General features: G+C 43.9%; 1 protein-coding gene across 5 annotated transcripts in view; it reads left to right on the top strand.

The window, feature by feature from the left end:
• TMEM164 (transmembrane protein 164) overlaps positions 1-20,413 on the top strand; it is a 175,456-nt gene that overhangs the window by 10,386 nt on the left and 144,657 nt on the right. The window lies entirely within an intron of this gene.

The raw sequence follows: 20,413 nt of genomic DNA, 5'->3' as shown, positions 1-20,413 counted from the left end.
ATGTTTAGGTGGGTAGAAGAGGGAGAAGCAAAGTCACCCAGAGGGGAAGTCAGGAAGCATGGGCCCGTGCTGTTTCCATCCTGATGCCTTCAGTCTCCCTGCCTCTATCACATATCAGTGGTGGTATAAACTCAGGGTGTATTTTGCCTGTGTGTTGAATCGCCTTTGCCAATCGACCAGCTGTGTTTGCAGAAAGCCTCTGCCTGCCTGTGCTCTGGCTGTTGCTAGCAAAGAGACATTTCATTCAGGTGCTGATTAAATAGGGCGCAGAGCCAGATTGCACATTAAGGCCCTTAACTATGGCTCTGGGAGCCTGGGTAAACACTTATTAGATGTTCTGGGCAGAGCTCTAGCAGAGGCTGCTGGATGTGAGGTGCTTTCTTCAGAAGACAGGTTGAGGGAAGATAGGGGTGAGGAGAGACTTCTAGAGAGAGTGTTGATCCTCTTTTCCTAGATTAATGAGAGCCAAATTAACCTGGGAGGGGTAAACAGCTTTCCTCGTTGGCATTTACTTGTCACATTCCTGCTGGGACCCTGGAGGTTTGGAGTTAGGACACAGCAGGGAGCCTGACTAGGTAGGGCAGTAGAAATGCCTCCTTTTCCAAATGCAAGTTCAGCCGTGCAGCTTGAATTTTTGGACCACATTTCCCGGGTCTGCATTTGAGCTGCTTGACCATGTGATGTTAGACATGTAACATAACTGCTGCAAGCCTCGGTTTCACTCATCTGTAAAATGGGAATCGCGGCACCTACCTAATAGTGTTATTGTGAGGATTTAAGGAAATAATGTATGTCAAGCATTCAGTGGCAGTTCTGGCTCATTGTGAGCACATAACTAATGTTAGCAGTTTTTCAGAGTAGTAGTATTACTACCATCTATTTCAGGGCAGTCAGTGGTGGCACAGTGAGTGGGTCAGCACACAGAGAGCACAGACCCGAGTTGGGGTAAGGGCCCGGGTTCAGATCTTACCACCAGCTGTCTGCCTCTGCACAAGTTACTTAACCTCTCTGAGCCTACGATTCCACATGTGTAAATTGGACTAAATCATACCTACGCTGCTGGGCTGTTGTGAGGATTAAGTGAGAATAAATGAGAAAACCCTTGTGAAGTACTTAAGATAGTACCTGGTATCTAGTAAATGTTTAATAGGTTTTAGCTGTGATCATGGTGGTCGTAATGGTGACCGTCATCATTGTTATTATGGCTGCATGCTCTTGTGAGCTTGGGTGCTTGATGCTGTGGTAAGAAGATAAGGCTTATGTACAGGAAGGCAGTGTTGGGAATCTCATCTAAGTAAAGCTTTCCTGGCACATAGTGGGCAAAAATATTGGTTCTGTGTTGTTAGTGCCCATGTAACTCCTTGGGGCAGGGTTGGTTGGCTGTTTGAGGCCTACGGACAGCTTGATGGGTAATTTGAAAAGTTACTTTGAATCACCCAGTCCCATCTGAAGAATTTGGAGGATGGCTGTCACTGGTAGGGAGCTTGGTTTTCCAGAGACCTCTGGGCCACTCTTCCATCATTGTGCTGGCTTCATGGGGCAAGCTATCTTGAGATTGGTAGCCTAGGAAACCAGCAAATACATGACGGAAGTATGGAAGGAGTGGTTTGGCGGGTGGACAGAGACAGGTGTGTGGATTTATTTTTCTCCTTTTTCATTAATTCCTTTTTATTGAGGGGAGTGTAACTTTCTCAAATGCTGTCTGTTACCAGGGTTAAGTAATGGAGGAGGTAGGGCTGCTTCTAGAGCTCTCTCTGAGGACAAAGGTAGGTTTAAAGTAGACCAATGCTGGGGCACCTGGGTGGTTCAGTCTGTTGAGCGTCTGACTATGGCCCACATAAGGATCTTGCAGTTTGTCAGTTGGAGCCCCACATCACGCTTGCTGATGTCAGCATGTCAGTGCGGAGCTTGCTTTGGATTCTCTGTCCCCTTCTCTCTGCCCCTCCCCCACTTGCACTCTCTCCCAAATAAATACATATTTAAAAAAAATAGAGTAAGCCAGTGCCTTGCTTTCCATGTCAGCAAATAGACAGGAAAAAAAATTAGACAATCCTGGTAGCTTTGGGGTGTGGCAAACCTCTTGTGTTTTCAAGACCAGCTAACTCAGAAATGACTTTGTTCTGGGGGCTAAGCCACCTTTAAGTGCTGCCTTCCAGGGCCAAGGCCTTGGTCATATGACTGCACAGCCGTGGAGTGGGGGTTGCCCCCCCCCCCGGACCCTCTCCCCCACCTCAATGCCATCAGAAGGCCTTCAGGCAGATTCCCGAACATTGTGGGTAAATAGGCAGTTTCTTAGCTGTGGAGTTGCAAGAACTGAGAAGGCTAAGGTCATGTTTTCTGTAATAATCCTGGTTCCCTGGCTAGAGCTGGCTTGGAGGGCCTTTCTAAAACAAACAGCAGCCCAAAGAAATAGCAGCTCTTAGAAATTCGCTGTGGAAGGTCACCCGTTCCAAGACCTAGGGGAGATTGTAACAAAGGGTCCTCTTCATATGACTACTTGCTCCCTGTCCGTTTGCATTTGCTAAGAGTTTCCTTTTTTAAGTTGGAGGCACTTGAGTGAGTGTGTGTGTGTGTGTGTGTGTGTGTGTGCCTGTCACTGCCCTTTATTCTCTGTGCCCTGCAGGAATGTTGCTGAGGGTCATGTGCATAAGTGCCTTATTATCTTCAGCACTTTTTAAAGAATTTTTTTAATGTTTTATTTATTTCTGAGAGAGAGCGTGAGCAGGGCAAGGTCAGAGAGAGAGAGAGAGAGAGAGAGAGGGAGATACAGAATCTGAAATAGGCTCCAGGCTCTGAACTGGCTGTCAGCACAGAGCCTGACGTGGGGCTCAAACCCAAGAACCGTGAGATCACGATCTTCGCTGAAGTCGGACACTCAACCAACTGAGCCACCCAGGCGCCCCTCTTCAGCACTTTTACACTTACTCCCTTGGGCTGCAGCAGCTTCCTGCAGCTCCCAGTGGGCATTTCTCCCAATTTCCAGGGCTCCCAGGCCCACAGGTAGCAGCAGGGCACCCACCTGGGATTGCTATTCCGTTGCATGGCACCTCACTGGACTTCCACTTCACCCCTCCTCAGAACAGCCCTGCAAGCTTAGCCCAAGCCAAGGTCATGTTTCTGTGTTTTCTTGTGAGGTTTCTGGCCAGTGAGGGAAGAGAACAGATTGACGCCCCCGCCCCCACCCCCACCAGGGCCTTGTGGCTGTTCTCCCTGGGTGTGGCTCTCAGGGGGTTGGGGGGTATTGCCGTCTTGATCACAGGAGGTCAGGGGTGACCTTTAGGTCGAGGCTTCATTGGATTTGTGGAAAAGAATGCGAAGCCTGCTGCGTGGCAGGGGCTCCTGACTGCTGCGGAGTGTTTGGCCGTACCTCACAGCTGGTGGTGCTGTGTTTGCTCAGATGGACACATGTAGAAACCAGGCTGGGATCATCTTCCCAAGTTTCTTACTCCCTGCTTTGGGCTTGTTTGGAAAAACAAATTGCAAAGTACACTGGGGTCCGCACCTGTTGTTGCTGTCCACCCCCCACCCTTTGCCATGGTCAGTTGGTCAGTTATCAGTGAATTGAGGATTAACCTTGGCCCCTCCCACTCACATTTTCTCTTCCCCTTCCTTTTGGGCTTGGGGGTCTCGCTTTCCAGTCATAACTGTCCATCACTGTTGAGAACAGTTGGTGCCTACTTCTCCTAGAGGGCTCCCTACTCCTGCCACACACACCCCCCCCCCGCCCCACCTTTTAAACACTATAAACCTGGAACAGTCAGGTAGGCAAAAGAGAGTCAATTTAGATCTCACTAGAAGTTCTGGTTATCTCTGTACACTCTCTGAAATTTAGTAGCAGTAATACCACTTGTAATGTTTTTGAGCATGTCATCCCCCAGGCAGGGTGTTAAATACACCACCTGCCTGTATATTACCTAAGTTGCTGGCCTTCCACAAAGATCATTTTTGTTTTATCTAACTCTTTCTTTCCCTCCATTCTGACCGATGTCCCCTTTGGTTGACTAAAGATACTGTATAATGTATTCCAGCAAAACTTCCTTGGTTTTGCCAGAATGGCAGAGTGATGCCAAGTCAGAGCTGAAAGATACCTCGCAGACCATCCAGTTCACCTCCTTCCTCATTTTTCCGGATGAACAAATGGATCCAGAGAGGTGAATTGATTTGTACAAAGGCACACAGTAAACAGAAGCAGAGCCAAGTCTCTTGACTCCCAGTTCATGGTCTCCCTCTCATGCCACACATGGCCTCCTTCTATCCCTAACTATTCTAGCCCGAAAGAAGCCAGACTTTTGTTCTTGTCCACTAGTAGAGAAACAGAAATCTTGGGTTGTTTGAGCAGGACTCAGAAACTTAGTCTAGCACTGGTGAGACAAAGGCCAAAGAGGAAAAAGGTCAGAATAATCTGTCAGCTCAGTGGGAGAGGTCTGTTTATCTTGGTAAACAATGAAGAGTAATAGAGTGCTGGATTAAGTGTTAGCCAGCCCTAGGCCTACAATTCATTCCAAAACTAGATGACAGAACCTCGTAGTTGTGGCTGTGCAGGTAGCCTCGCTGTGCTTCACTGTTATTGTGATAAGACATACAGCGTGCGGGCTTTGGAGCCAGACTGGCCAGGTTCAGATCCCAGCTCTGTTGCTTTCCAGCTGTGTAGCCTTGGGCAAGATCATTGACATTGCTGAGACTTATTTTTTTCCCTCTGTAAAGTGGAGAGAATAGTATCTACCTTGTGGGGTTTTGGGAGAATTAAATGTATGGCTACATATAAAGTATTTAGAACAGTATCTGCTGTATGGCAGGAGCTTAGGAAGTATGAGTAATGGCTGTTATCATTGTAAGATAGGGATGATCTCCACCCTTCCTAATTCATAGGGTAAGCATGGGAATCAAATGAAATAAGGTATGTGAAATGAAAGCTCTGGCTCAATGGGAAGAATTCTCTTTTGAGAGCACGAACATTCAAAGCTTTATTCTCACATTGTGTCTAGGATCATTTACTGATTGATATTTCCCTGGTGATCTGGTAGGTTTATATTTTATAAAAACACTGAGCCCATCAAGTGATGGGTATTGTGCTTTTTCCCTCCCAGTGTACTCAAGGGCACTTGAGACTCCTGCATCTCAAGTAAAGTGGTTTGAGGATTTGAAATGAAAAGCAATTATACTCTTCCCTCAATGCTCCTATCTTAGTTGATGGCACTGACGTCCGTCTAGTGACTCAGGTTATATCCTTGGAAACCTTGACACATTTCCATTCTTCCCTCTTTCTCCCTTCCATCATCACAGGCTCTGATTCGTCTTGATTCTGTCTTTCATTATCTCTTCCATCTGTCTCTGCCTCCTTTGATTCCTCTGCCCTAATTCATCCAATTGTTTATCTTTATCACCATCACCATCTGGCTTATTATATCGGCTTCCTGACTGATTTGCACTCTGTTCATCCTTTACACTGCTGCCCGAACGATACTAGTAGCACACACGTTGAGTCATGCAATTCCCTTGCTCAAAACCTTTCAAGAGCTCCCTATTACCTTGTGCCTTATGCATATACCCAAAGGTGCCCTGAGCTGATTTTGCTGATTGGTCATACACATGTTTTCCCAATGAGTCTCCCTGTAGGTCCAAACTTTTTTTTTTAGCACAGCATAGGCAGCTGCTGTCAATCATTTGGAGTTGGCACATAGACACAGGCTGGCAAATAAATAAACTCTTTGGAGAAACCCTAAAAACTCCATGATGATAGGATTCAGGGTCTTCTATGACCTTTCTTTCCAGCCTTAGCTTCTAGGACATTCTTTTTTTTTTTTTACAAATAGTTTATTGTCAAATTGTTTTCCATATAACACCCAGTGCTCATCCCCACAAGTGCCCTCCTCTGTGCCCATCCCCCCCTCCCCCCCCACATCCCTCAGTCCTCAGTTTTTGTCAGCATTCAAGAGTCTCTCATGGTTTGCCTCTCCCCCTTTCCCCCACCATTTCCCCCCTTCTTCTCCCCCATGATCCTCAGTTAAGTTCCTCCTAATCCTCCTATACGTGCAAACATATGATATTTGTCCTTCTCTGCCTGACTTATTTCGCTCAGCATAACACCCTCAAGGTCCATCCAGGTTGCTACACATGGCCAGATTTCATTGTTTCTCAGTGCCATGTAGTATTCCATCGTATAGATAAACCACATCTTCTGGATCCACTCGTCCGTTGATGGACACGTAGGCTCTTTCCATGTTTTAGCTATTGTTGAGAGTGCTGCTATGAACATTGGGGTACATGTGCTCCTATGCATCAGCATTTCTATATCAGCTTCTAGGACATTCTTATTCCGTGTGTGCATCATGCACTTGCATGCTTCTCTGAGTTTATACTTTGGTCATGTCATACCCTCAGCCAGAAATATTCTTTCTTTCCTATTCCTATTGAAATACTCATAACTCAAGGCTTAGCCCAAACACTGCCTCTTGTGAAGCTTTCGTCAAACCTCCACCCCAGACTTAGCCACTCTGGTCCATTTTAGCATTTTATTCTGCCATGCATTACATAATTGTTTATGTATCTTTCCTGAATGCAAAGCCTGTGTTCCTGTGAATGTCTCTGCCCCCCCACAGCATCTAGTGCCTACTAGAATCCTAATTTGGACAAATCCCTTTGTTTTGCAGATGGGGGAATTGAGGCTTCGAAAGGGTCATGAGTTGATTTTGGGACTTGTTCTGTTTCAGGTGTCTGAGACATGGAGGCTGGAACGTCCAGCAGGCAGTTGAGTTGTGGTTAGAGTAGAAGTGTCGAGTTAGGAAGCTGTCTAGGGAAGACAAAAGAAAAGGCAAGAACATTGTGCCAGTTAGGGAAGAGAAGGAAGCAAAATATTCTGTGGAATGCCTACCTTGGGGGGCAGAAAGAAGACTCAGCGAGGCAGCCATCCAAGGAATTGGGAGGCATTTCAGGAAGCAGGAGCAGGTCGCCTATGTCATGTGATGCAAAGAGGTGGAGACCCAGGAGGCCTTGAGAAAGGGCAGTTGGAATTGGTGAGTACAGGCTGGTCCTGTGGCCAGCCATCCACCCACTTCTAGCTACCTAGATATTTGAGTGGGAAGAAGTTGCATACAAGGACGTTTATGGCCTCAGTGTTGGTAAATAGAGAATGTTGGGAATCTGCCCACCAGGAACAGAATGGTAAATCTGGCCGGTGGAGTATTGCACAGCTTTTAAAGGGAGGCTGATCTCTGTATTCCCTTTGAAAGATGTTCGTGATATATTGTTAAAATTAAAAATAAAACAAAACAAAGACAAGTTGCGGGGATGCCTGCCTGGCTCAGTTAGTAGACCATGTTAATCTTCATCTTGTGGCTGTGAGTTTGAGCCCCACATTGGGTGTAGAGATAACTTAAAAAGTAAAAAATAACAATAAAGAAACAAGTTGCCAAGCAGCATGTTTGATAGAAACCCATTTCCTAAGAAAACAAACAAAGCCTTTTATGTGTCCATGGCTGTGAACCCATTGTAGAAGTCTACAATAATTAAAAAAAAAAACACTAAACTAAAAAGGGGCACCTGGGTGGGCCAGTTGGGTAAGCATCTAACTTTGAGTCAGGTCATGATCTTGCAGTTTGTGAGTTCAGGCCCCCAGTAGGGCTCTGTGCTAACAGCGCAGAGCCTGGATCCTGGTTTGGATTCTGTGTCTCCCTTTCTCTCTGCCCCTTACCTGCTCATGCACTGTCTCTCTCTCTCAAAAATAAACATTAAAAAAAGTAAAAGTCTAGAATATATCCCAAATGATGCTTACCCCTGAGTGATTAGAGGAAAGTGGGTACTCTCACTTTTTACTTACTTCATTTCTGTGTCATGCGAATTTGACACAAGTACAAATTTTGTGGGTTTTTTTTTTTTTAGTTTATTCGTTTATTTTGAGAGTGAGGTAGAGTGAGAGGGCGAGAGAGAATCCCAAGCAGGCTCTGCACCACCAGCGCAGAGCCTGATGTGGGGCTTAAACTCCCAAACTGTTGAGATCATGACCTGAGCTGAAACCAAGAGTCTGACACTTACCCAACTGAGCCACCCAGGCGCACAGAGAAGGGACAAGTTAAATCTCCATCTTGGGAGTAAAGAAGCTTCCAAAAAGAAGGATGAGATCTCAGGCCAATTAAATCTCCAATAAAAGGAATGATTGGGGGATAGACTGGACTAGCTAATTGCCTTCCGTAACTGAGAGTTAATTAAGAAAGCCTCTTTTCGGTTAAAGACTTGCCAAAAATGTTTGACTTGCCAAAAATGTTTTGGCACTGGCAGAGTTACCTTAATGCTCAGAGAATACTCTGGTAGAATTTGGGGTGTTCTGGTGGGCCTTGGAGTTAGCTGCTGGACCTGTCACAAAGTTGGGGGCTGGAAGTGGGCATGGAGAAGGTGGGGGCTAGGAGTCCTGAGCCCTGGCTGCACGTTATGGTCACCAAGGAAGCATTAAAAAAAAAAAAATGCCAGCATCTGTTTGCTTCCACCCCATTCTTGAAGAATTTTCTGGGCTGGGCCCTGGGCAGGCATCATTTTTTAAAGCTCGTTAAATGATTGTACTGTACAGCCTGGATTAGGTACAGTGGTGTCAAAGGGCGGATTAAATGTGCCCTAAGCCTGAAGTGGGTGGATCACTGGCAAGTGCTCATCCCATTGGGTGCTAGCTCTTGGCTGCTCTGTCAGGAGAGCTCTATGCTGGAAGATTCAGGAGTTCATTCTGCACTTATTGGGCCTTGCATCGGGCTGGGTTAATTGACTTGCCCTGACTCCCGACAGCTTGTAGGACAAGCGCTAGCATTTGGCTCGGGTCTTCCCCCTTTCCAGTATGGAGCAGGGTGCCTGGCACCTAGGTGTTTAATCATTGTCACGTGAAGTCACAAGGAGCTTTGTTTTCTTATGCAATGCTGCTTTTTATGAAAAGCCCAGGAATGGGAAAATCTGACCTACTCTCTGGTGGGAGAGAGGTTGGAGGGGAACTGCTTGGCATCTGAAAAACTTAGGATATGCCAGGCCCTCTGAAGCGAATCTGTATCACTCAACATTTATTATACAATTGCTCTGGGCCTCACAGTGTACCGGGGGCCGTGAGCCACCCAAGGACTAGCAGATAAGGTTTTTGCTCCCCAGGGAGCCTATTATTAAGGCTTAATTACTGCATTTTTTTATGTGGCAGGATAATGTGCAGAACTTAAAGTGGGAGAATGCCAGAGGTCAGAGGCCCTTTCGCATGCCTGGAGTTCAGGCACTCCATTTTGCAGCTAGGGAAAGAAGCCCAGAGTAGGAAAGCCACTTGCCCAAGGTCACACCACTAGGGAATGGCAGAGCCAGGCTGGTGTGCTAGGCTGCCACCCTTTGTGGTCCTATTACCCTGTTAAGTTTATCATTTGAGGGACAAGGGAACCTAACGGCCCATGTTAAAACTTGAACAAGATACCGATTTTATGTTTAGGCTTCCTTACAGTTGCAGGAGGCGGGGTTTTGACTTTGAGTCTTTCTTAAAACCTTGCCTGGGGAGGGCCAGCACTGGTTACCCCTGAAATTATAGCTCAGGCCCAAGAGGCCTAAAGATAGCTAATTTTCCCTTTACTGAAACAGCCATGGACTGTAGCCCCTCCTGTGTCTGATTATGGCACTTTTCTACTTTTTTTTGGGGGGGGGGTGGCTTTCCCCAAACATAGTATGTTGATGACTTTTCTGCCTTGGTCATTCTTTTTCAGGTAAACCTCTTGTGAAATTGACCTTAGAAGTAGGAGTTGCATGGTGTTATGTGTGCATCTCAGAATTCGTGCAGGGGGTGGGCTCCTACTGGTGCCAGCACTAGGCTGGTTCTTTTAAACCTGTTCTCTGTCAGTTTCCTAATCAGAAATTCAGTGTCAAGTCGGGGACCTTCTCTGAAGAGACAAGGGTACCCCCACGTACAGATACTGGGTTGCTCTTCCCAACATCCTCTCGGCACTCACAGGATTAAGGACCTGATAGCCCTGCTGTCTGGTGTGCCAGGTTACAGGAGTACTCACAACTAATATTTTATTTTATATTTTATATTTTATTCTATTTTTATTTTTCATTTCATTTCATTTTTTATTATTTTTTAAAAATGTTTATTTTTGAGGGGGATAGAGAGAGAGAGAGAGACAGAGCATGCACAGGTCGGGGAGGGGCAGAGAGAGAGGGAGACAGAATCACAAGCAGGCTCCGTACCATCAGGACAGAGCCCGAAGTGGGGCTCAATCTCACAAACCATGAGATTGTGACCTGAGCCGAAATCCAGAGTTGGTTGCTTAATGGACTGAGCCACCCAGGCACCCCATAACGAATACTTACTGAATGAGGCTTCTCATGTGCCAGGCACCCTGTGGGATCGATGTTCTTATTGGCACTTCTATTTTATGGGTGAGGGTGATCAGATTCAGAGAAGTTAAGTAACATGCCTGAGGTCACACAGCTACAGAGTGCCCAAGCTGGTATGGACATCTAGGCCTGGCTGACTCCAAAGCTGGTGTTGTTAACTGCTAGGCCATTAGAGCCTATCATTTAAAGAGGTTACCAGGTACATTGCCTTTTATATTGAGGAATGATTTGCCAATTTTCTGCAAACCCATTTAAGAGCTAGTGAGAGAGGCCTGCATGCAGTTCTGTTCCACTGTGAGGCGAACTGTGTCAGGACGCCTGCCAGTCACCAGCACTGCTGTGTCAGGTGAGTAAGTCACTTCTCTTCTGTAGAATTCATTTTCCGTGTCTGTCAAAGCGAGGGCTTGACCAGCTCTGATATTTCCTGACGCTTTGGTTCAGGTCTCGCTTCCTGGCAGAATGGAAAAATCAGGGTACTGGACGAGGGACAAAATGCATCAGAAATGCCAAAGTGGGGAGAATCTAATGGTGCTCCCAGGAGCTTCCCGGATGGATCAATTAGATCAAGGAACCTCAAATAGCTTACCATGCTTAGGCAGTTACACATCGGTTCTGTTTTCCCTTGGGAATTTATGAGGATCTAGTTTCTTGTCAGTTACTCATAACAGAAAGTACTAGCTTTCTTATAGTGGCTATTATAGAATTTCAGGTCTTGTAGTCTCTAAAAGTATTTCTAAACATCAAATAAAGACTGAATGGTAATAGGGCACTTATGTATGGGTGTGCTCATATTTTTTTGCTCTATGTTAGAATTACTAGGATTTGTGTCCTGTTTTGCAAGAGGGCTTTGGGAGATAGTGGTTTCTAAAAGAGAAGCAATCTAAATAGATTGTATGTGCAACTTTGATCTCCTGCCAGAGTTTAAAAGCAGGTGGGTACATAGCTAGGTCTAGTATAATTTACCTTTTATTTATCTGTTTTGTTATAAAAAATCACCTTGTATTCAAGAACACTTAAGGTTAATAATCTGTAAGGCCTAGATGATGCCTAGTTAGAATGGTGGCTCTGATCTTAAAAGTATTTTTAGGTGATTGTTGGGGAGCGTGGATGTATGTGTTCTTGAACCTGGAGGCCCTTATTTTGGATGGTGTGTGTATCAGCTTGCATCGAGCAGACCTCTAAAAGCCTGCACCTAAAGCCAGCCTCTTCTGTCTGTTCAGATTACATACTGCCATTAGGAGCAACAGACTCATTTACCTGGGGACAGAAATGCTGAAGCCCTGATGGGTAGACTATGATGGTGGTGGTGCTTGGCCCATAGTCCATGCTGTGCAGATGTTAGCCTTGCGCCTGCTAGTCCCATATGAAAGCGCCTGGAATGCTCATCACTTGTGGGCAATCAAGTGAGTTAGCCTGGCTAACTGTGGAGGAGCTAACAACCCGGTGGTATCAAAACCAACCTAAGCTGCATACACATCCTGTTCCTCAGCTACTGGTCCCATACTCCAAGCTAATTTGACCTTATTCTCACCTGAGTCTGGGTAAGCTCATAAGGAGAATCTGTTCCGGCCGTAAGATCCTGGTTTTCAGCAAAAGGGTTGAAGTCAGGCTACCAGAGTGGCAGTATTTCTGTGGGTTTTTAAAAATACTGCTCAGTCATGCCATGAAATGGCACCAGCATGTCATCTGGCTATGTTGCAGACACGAACTTGTATACCCTGCTGGTTTGTTGATCTTTAGGCTTCTCATGATGATTGTTTGAATCCCCATTCTAATTTTGGCCTCTGTTTTCACAATTTTTTTTTAATTATTAAATTTTATTTTAGAGAGAGAGGGTGAGAACAGGAGAATGTGGGGGGTGGGGAAGGAGAGAGAGAGACAGAGACAGAGACAGAGAGAGAGAATCTTAAGCAGGGTCCATGCTCCATTTGGAGCCTGATGAGGGGCTCAATCCCAGGACCCTGGGATCATGACCTGAGCCGAAACCAAGAGTCAGATGCTCAACCAAGCCACCCAGGCGCCCCTGGCCTCTGTTTTCAGGAGAATTGGAATCCGTAGCTTTGTACATGCACTACCACTTCCCTCATTCATTTGAGAAACCAGTTTCTTTTCTTTCTTTCTTTTCTTCTACCTTGGCTTAGGAGTCAGACAGATCTCAGTTTGAAGCTAATTTCTTTCTTGGTGGGAGATGCACAGAGAGAGAGAGAGAAGGAGAGGGAGCAGGAGAATCCCAGGCAGCCTCCACACTCAGTGTGAAGGGCCATTGCGGAGCCCGACACTGGGCTGGATCCCAGGACCTTAGAACCATGAACCGAGCTGAACTGAGCCACCCAGGTACCCTGAGGCTAATTTCTATCACTCATGAGCTCCAAACCTTTCAGCAAGTCACATAATCCCTGCCATCCTGTTTCTCATTTGTAAAATGGGCCTGAGAGTTCCATAGGCTTCATAAGGTTAGGGAAAAAGTTTAATGAGTTCTTATTTGTGAAGCCCTGAGAAACATGTATGGTACATAGTAGGTGGTCAAAAATACTTGTTCCTGTCTTCCTCCTTCTCCCCGCAAAATGGACCTGGTAAGCAAAAGCTTTTCTTTCTTTTTTTTAAAAAATAAATTTATTTTTATGTATTTTAAAAATGTTTGTTTATTTTGAACGTGAGAGAGAGAGGATGTGCATATGTGAGTCGGGGAGGGGCAGAGGACCCAAAGCAGGCTCCGCGCTGACAGCAGCGAGCTCACCTGACGCAGGGCTTGAACCCACGAACCATTAGATCATGACCTGAACCAAAGTTGGGTGCTCAACTGACAGACCCACCCAGGCGCCCCACAAAAGCTTTTCTTCTAATACCTCACAAAGGCTTTGCAGCATTAGTTAGAGCTAAGAGGCTGAGGTTTGCCTTTTTCTTAAGATGATGAAAAGTAGCTTTCAGGAACTCTGGATTGCATCCTCTCAGGAAGCCTGAAATTGTTGACTTTTGTGGCCATTACAGAGTTAGTAAGATTGGGGCAGAAGTCTCCAGAGAAAGGGTGTATGCTTCTGCTGATTGCCCTCTAGACTGCAGAGTGTGTGGGTAATGAGCTGGGTGTTGGGTGTGGGAGTTGGGTACCCACCCTTAGGGAAAACATGGGTGACTTTCATTGGCTCCTGTGACAGGTGGCTCCCTGATGGTTCACCCTTGGCTTGGAATCCAATAGATGTTAGAACTCTTGGTAATGGGCCTATTAACCACTTCTTCACATGAATAACAGCAGCTTGCATTTATTTAGTGCTGACTTGGTGCCAGGCTGGCCTAAGTGCCTTAGAAGCTTTAACTCTTGTAATCCTCACAAGAATTCTAAAAGGTAGGGTACAGAGGAATGAAATAGCCTGTCGGAAGTCACACAGCTAGTGGTGGAGCTAGGTTTAGACACCAGACCCGGGGGCTTCACCAACAACCCTATATAGTCTCTAGCCTCTTTTCTTCTTCCCTTCCCTTCCCATTCCTTTTGAACTTTTGGATTGTAATCGTTTTGATTTTTGTTCATTATTTTTGTATATAGCGACCTTGCTAAATGCTTTTCAAGTAATGGTAGTTAATTTTTCTGAGGATCCTTTTGGGTTCTCTAGGTTGTTAATCATAATCTGCAAATAAGGAGGCATTTATCTCTTTCTTTGCAGCCATTGTCTTTTAAAAAATATCTTTATCCTGCCTTACTGTTCTGGTTAAAACATTTAGTATAATGTTTAATAGAAGTGACAGTAGTGGGTACCCTTATCTTGACTTCTGTCTTAAAGGATGTGCTTGCTGTGTTTCACCATCAAGTATGATGTTTGCTGTAGATATTTTTCTTGTTGATCTCCTTATTACACTATAGAAATTCCCTTCTATTCTGAGTTTCCTAAGTTGTTACATTTTTTTTTAAGTCATGATTGGATAGTACACTTTATCAGAGGTTTTTGCTTCGTCTGTTGAGATGACTTTTGTCAGTATGATGAATTACATTGATTGATTTTCTACTATTAAACCAACTTTGCATTCCTGGTATCAAATCACAGTGGTCATGGTATATTAAGTTTCTAGTTCCTGGGTATGGGTTTCTAGTATTTGGTTTGATGTTTTTATAGCTATGTTTGTGAATGAGCTGGCTCTCGTTTTACTTTTTCATACTGCCCCATTAGGTTTGGGTATTAAGTTTATGCTAGCCTCATAAAAAGGGTTGGGTAGTGCTTTCTCTTTTTCTAAACTCTGGAATAGTTCATATGAGGTTGGAGTTATTTGTTTCTTGAACGCTTGCTGGGACTTGCCGGTAAAACTATCTGGGCTTTGGTGTCTTCTTTGTGGGAAGATTTTTTTTTTTAAATATTTTTATTTATTTCTAGGAGAGAGAGAGAGAGAGAGACAGCGTGAGCAGGGGAGGGTCAGAGAGAGGGAGATACAGACTCTGAAATAGGCTCCAGGCTCTGAGCTGGCAGTCAGCACAGAGCCCAAAGCGGGGCTCGAACCCACGAACCACGAGATCATGACCTAAGCAAAAGTCGGGCGCTTAACCGACTAAGCCACCCAGGCGCCCCGGGAAGATTTTTTTTTTAATGCTTATTTATTTTTGAGAGAGAGAGAGCATGAGCAGGGGAGGGACAGAGAGAGACACACACACACACACAGAATCTGAAGTAGGTTCCAGGCTCTGAGCTGTCAGCATAGAGCTGACACAAGGCTCGAACTCATGAACTGTGAGATCATAACTGAGCCAAAGTTGGATGCCTAACCTACAGGCACCCAGGTGCCACTGTGGGAAGATTTTGGACTACTGATTCAGTTCCTCTCATGACAATAGGAATTTTCAGGTGTTCTGTTTCTTCTTTAGTCTGTTGGTAGTTTGTTTTTCTATGAATATAGTAACTAACAGTTGTATCTACATTTTCAAATTGGTTGCTTTAAAATTGTTTAATAGCCTCTTAACTGTAGAAACATTAAAAAAGATCTCTCCCTTTCCATTTATAATATTACCAACTTTAAAAAACCTTTTATTTGATTTTTAATTCCAGTATAATTAAGTGTTCTATTAGTTCCAGGTGTACAATGTAGTGATTCAACAATTCCATACATTACTCAGTGCTCATCACATATATGTATTCTTTTTTAAAAAAAATTTTAATGTTTATTTTTGAGAGACAGAGACAGAATGTGAACAGGGGAGGGGCAGAGAGAGTGGGAGACACAGAATCAAAGCAGGCTTGAGGCTCTGAGCTGTCAGCACAGAGTCCAATGCAGGGCTCGAACCCAAGAACCGTGAGATCATGACTTGAGCCGAATCTGACACCCATACCGACTGAGCCACCCAGGCACCCCATTACATACATGTACTCTTACTCTCCATCGCCTCTTTTACTGCCCTCCCAACCTCTCCTTTGGTAACCATCAGTTTTTTCTTTAGAGTTCAGAGTCTTATTTTTCATCTCTTCTTTTCTTTGTTCATTGGTTTTGTTTCATAATTCCACATAGGAGTGAAATCATGTGGTATTTGACTTTCACTGACTGGCTTTTTATTTTTCAAAAAATCAATCTCACCAGAAGCTTGTAAGTTTTATTTATCTTTTTTAGGAAGCAATTTGGGCTTTGTTAATCTTCTCTATTGTATGTTAGTCTTCTATTTTGTTAATTCCTGCTCATTTTTAAAGTCGTTCTTCCTTCATATTGTCTTTGAGTTTTATCTCCTCTTCTTTTCCTAACTTAAGTTGGATGCATAGCTCATTTATTTTCAGACTTTCTTATTTGACTATAAATATGAAAGGCTAATAATTGTGTGCTGCCTACTGCTGCAGCTACATCCCACAAATTTCATTATGCACTATCTTGTTAGGCCGTTCAGTTTGTAAGCATTTGGTAATTTTCATTGTGCTCTCTAAGCCACTGTGTTCAGAAGGATTGAAACAGTTTTTTCTAAATATTTGTTTAGTTAGCCATTGTTGTTGATTCCTAACTTAATAATATTGTGATCAGAGAATGTGGTCTCTGTTGTCTGTTTCTTTGAAATTTGTTGAGACTTGCCTTGTGCCCTGGCACGAGGCCAATGCCTACTAGATCAACCTTGTAAATTTTGCTGCTCTTCTACAGCTTTGCCTTTTTTTTTTTTTTTTTTTTTTTTTTTTTTTTTTTTTTTTTTTTTTTTTTTTTTTTTTTTTTTTTTTTTTTTTTTTTTTTTTTTTTTTTTTNTTTTTTTTTTTTTTTTTTTTTTTTTTTTTTTTTTTGGTCAGCTTCCCGCATCAGTGGTTGGGAGAGTTGTTAAAATTTATCACCACAAAGGTGGATTTATCTCTTTCTTCCTTTAGTACTATCAACATCACTTTGTACTTTTTAAGGTGGGTTATTAAGTATAATAGGTCAGTTTTTACATTTCTTTGTTACATCCATTGATCAAATGTTCAATATAGGGGTTCCCATTGCAGCTTAGCCTGTAGATAGATTAATAAGGATGACTTGGTGAAAGCAGAAGCATCCCTCTAGGTGGGCTAGTAAATTGGATTTTGAGCTCCAGGGAAGAAACACATTTAAAATCAGAATTGCATCTTCCCAGTTATAGAATTAAATTCTTAAAGCAATTTGACTTTGCCAGACAAAATTAACACTCTCATATCCTCCAGTGTCAGAGGCTTTTGTCATCATTAAAGCAGTTTTGAAAGCCTTATTCCTTTTAGGGTGGGCAAGAGGTTGGGAAAGAGAGCTTTATTTCTCTTGGGCCTTATAACCATTGCTGTTGGCTGGTCAGATGTGTTTCAGACCCTTCGGCATCTTTCTTTCTGTTGCCTAGCATTTTCTATGGGACCTGGCCCAAATCCCATTTACCTCTCTGCCTTTTAGGCTCAATGCTTGTAATTATGTGGGTAGGCCTCATTCCCTTTCCATCTGACAGAGGTGAGGTGTGCAGAAATTGAGATAATAGTTGCATAGGGATTGTAAATAATTCACCAGCTCCTCTGCTCACTCTGCAGGAAAAAAAAAAAAAAAGAACAAGAAAGAAAGTCTGTGGGAGACAAGTGCTCACAAGGACCAAGCAACAGGAATGATGGCAACGAGTATGCCTTTTATTAGATTTTCGAAGAGAATCAGACTCCATGAAGCTAAAAGTCCAACAGGGAGACAAATTACATTTGGTCACATTTGGGTGGGAATGGAACTTTTCAGCTCTGGCTCTTGAGCCCACATGGTTCTGGGAAATCTCATTTTCAGGCTCCGTTAGGGCAGCCCCTGATTCTGATTGTATTTCCTAACTGGGTATCCCGAGATGGTCCCCTTTGCTGGTGCCTCCTTCCCTCCCAGAGAATTTCAAAGAAGGGGGAGTAAGTGAACCTGTTAGGACCCGCTCTTTCCCGCTGCCTTTTGATTTAAAATGCAGATACACCCCTCTTTCTACCTCTTCATTTTTATTTTAATTTTTTTAACGTTTATTTATTTTTGAGAGAGAGAGACAGAGACAGAGACAGAATGTGAGCAGAGGAGGGGCAGAGAGAGAGGGAGACACAGAATCTGAAGTAGGCTTCAGGCTCTGAGTTGTCAGCACAGAGCCTGACACAGGGCTCGAACTCAGGAAACGCCAGCTCATGACCTGAGTCTGAGCACCAAAGTCTGATGCTTAACTGACTGAGTCACCCAGGTGCCTCCCCTCTTCATTTTTAAAAATAAACTTGGATTTTTTTTTTTTACTACAGAAGCAATCTGTGATCATAAATGTAAAAACTTAAAAAAAAGACAAGAATGTGTAAAACAAAAGTGAAAGTTTCCGGGAATCCATCTCCCTACCCTCATTCTCTTTCTTTCAGAACACCTTGGCTGATGCCAAAGAATCTCTCCTCTCTACCTTCTGATTCTTCATATTTGCTTTTCTCACCAAAGCGTAGTGCAAAAGAAATTCCAGCCTAATGGTGGTGGAGATGGTAGGGGCGAGGTGGAGCTGCAGATTGCACACGATATGGCCGTGTGCAGATAAAAGTCAAGGCAGAAGGAACTGGATGTGAAAGTACCGATTATTCATCTTTATTTAAAAATGGATAAATTACAGGGCAAGGGGATACGATCCAGCTGTGTTTCTTTGTGTTGGGGGGATGGGTAAATAAGAGGTACACGCCACAGTCACCAATTTTTGTGAAACTGCTTTGGAAACTCTTAACATGTTTTACAAGTATGAGATTAGCATTAACATTAGTACTGGCTCTGGTGTGGTCTCCTGTGTTTGCCTGAACAGTCAGTACACGTGTGTCTGTGGGCCTTGGCATGAAAAACCGACAAAATGGTATCCTGTGCCTCAGTTGTTACTTCTGTTTGCAGTTCTAAAAGCTTATTCAGTTGTCCTCATTACCGCATCCAAGGGGTAGAAAAGCAGAAGTCAACCTCAGAGAGGAAAGGCCCAGAACAAGTGTAGCTTACTGGTGGTGCGCACACTTGAATTACCGTCCTCCCCCGTGGAGGGTATTGAAGAAAAACAGAAGCATCGCCTAGTAGTGCCTCAAATACAATAAAGTGGGTGACAGTGCTCTGTAAACTGTAAAGCTGGGTAATAATACAAAGGATCGTTGTCATCATAACTAGTGAGATTAGCTGTCACCCAGCGACTTAACTGTAATATGCTTCCAGGCAGTTCCAGAGGGGTGCCATACGCTCCTTTCCTGTCCAGGTATGAGAAAATGCCACAGAAACACAGTCTCCCGATAACTGTAAAACCAGGCAGCTCAGTTTAATAAGACGTTTGTCAAGAAGATAGAAGATAATGACCAATTTTTGGTAGATAGATAGTTGCCTGCTGAAACAAAGCCTGTATTGAACTATTACGGAGTGGGAAGAAGCATTGCTATGACAACAAATTACTTATATTTGATTTAGAAGAAGGAGAGCAGTGCAGCTTAGTGGTTCAGAAAGCTCGTGAGAACGATTGTTGGCAGTGGGTATGTGTTAACATACAAAATGTTAAGCATGATCTGTTCAATAATTGAGCACCTTGGTGCATTTCGCATCTTCTCCTTCTTGGACCAATATCCTACAACACAAATAATTTTTTTTAAACGGCTAGCAGATTTACACATGAATTGCTCTGTATTATACGGTGCCCCAAGTGCAATTCACAACTTTAATTTGCTGAAGTCCTCAAAATGTCATGTATTTAAAAAAAAAACAACAACCAAAAAAAAAAAAAAAACCCCACGTACACACAAAAAACACCACATTCAGAGAGACCTATTTCCTTTGATTTTTATTCCATCAAGACGTGAATTAATGGTAGTTGGGAGTTTTTCATTCTGTAGATGATTAAATCATCTTTGTGATTGGTAGTTTATTTGAAAGGAAACTACTCTTAAGACTGTTTCCATGCTTTCCCTGTGTCCATGCCGGAGAGAGTGAGTAAATGATAGTTTGTGGTTTTTTATAGTGCATCTGGGGAAGTAGGGCTGGCGCAGGTGGGGAAGGCACGGAGAACCTGCAGAAAGCCTGTGAATGTAGACGCTTCCTTGTAGAGAGACAGCTCGCATTCCTTGGAGGCAAGTTTTAGGGTCTTGACCAAGTTCCAAGGGTGGGTAAACCTAGGAGCTCCTTGAGTGTCTTGAGGCGGGAGCCCAACACTTGTTATTTTTTCCTTCTTGTGCCTTTCCTTGCCCCTTCTTCCCCTTTACCCAACATCATGTCTTCTCTCTGTGTCCTAGAACAGGAAAGAAAAGTAGGAGATAGGAAAAAGCTTGGAAATTGGAGGACCGACCTCAAGAAGGCAAGGATATTACCCTAAACTTTACAGCGGTTTCTGCAGGCAAAAGTCACAAATTTGCATATGGCCTCCCCCTTTCTTCGGAGGGAAAAATCTGATTGGTCGTTACTCCAAGGGAGGAAGCCACTTCTTAGGGCTTCTTCTTAGGAGGAAGTTTGCAAACAATAAACAGCCAAGTCTTAAGTTCACCTTCCCCTTTAAATGAGGAGTGGCCCCGAATCACAGCTGTTGATGAATCACAGACTTTGCCTGGCATGCCTTTTAAATTCCATCCTTTTAAAGGATGTGATGTTCTGTTTTGCTAGCAGGCATCATGTCAGATCATGTTCTACCCTCCTCAGA

The sequence above is a fragment of the Hyaena hyaena genome, unplaced genomic scaffold (genome assembly GCF_003009895.1).
Source record: "Hyaena hyaena isolate Hyena2069 unplaced genomic scaffold, ASM300989v1 scaffold_77, whole genome shotgun sequence".
NCBI lineage: Eukaryota > Metazoa > Chordata > Mammalia > Carnivora > Hyaenidae > Hyaena > Hyaena hyaena.
The sequence above is the reverse complement of the archived record's forward strand: the minus strand, read 5'-3'. Positions and strand labels throughout refer to the sequence as shown.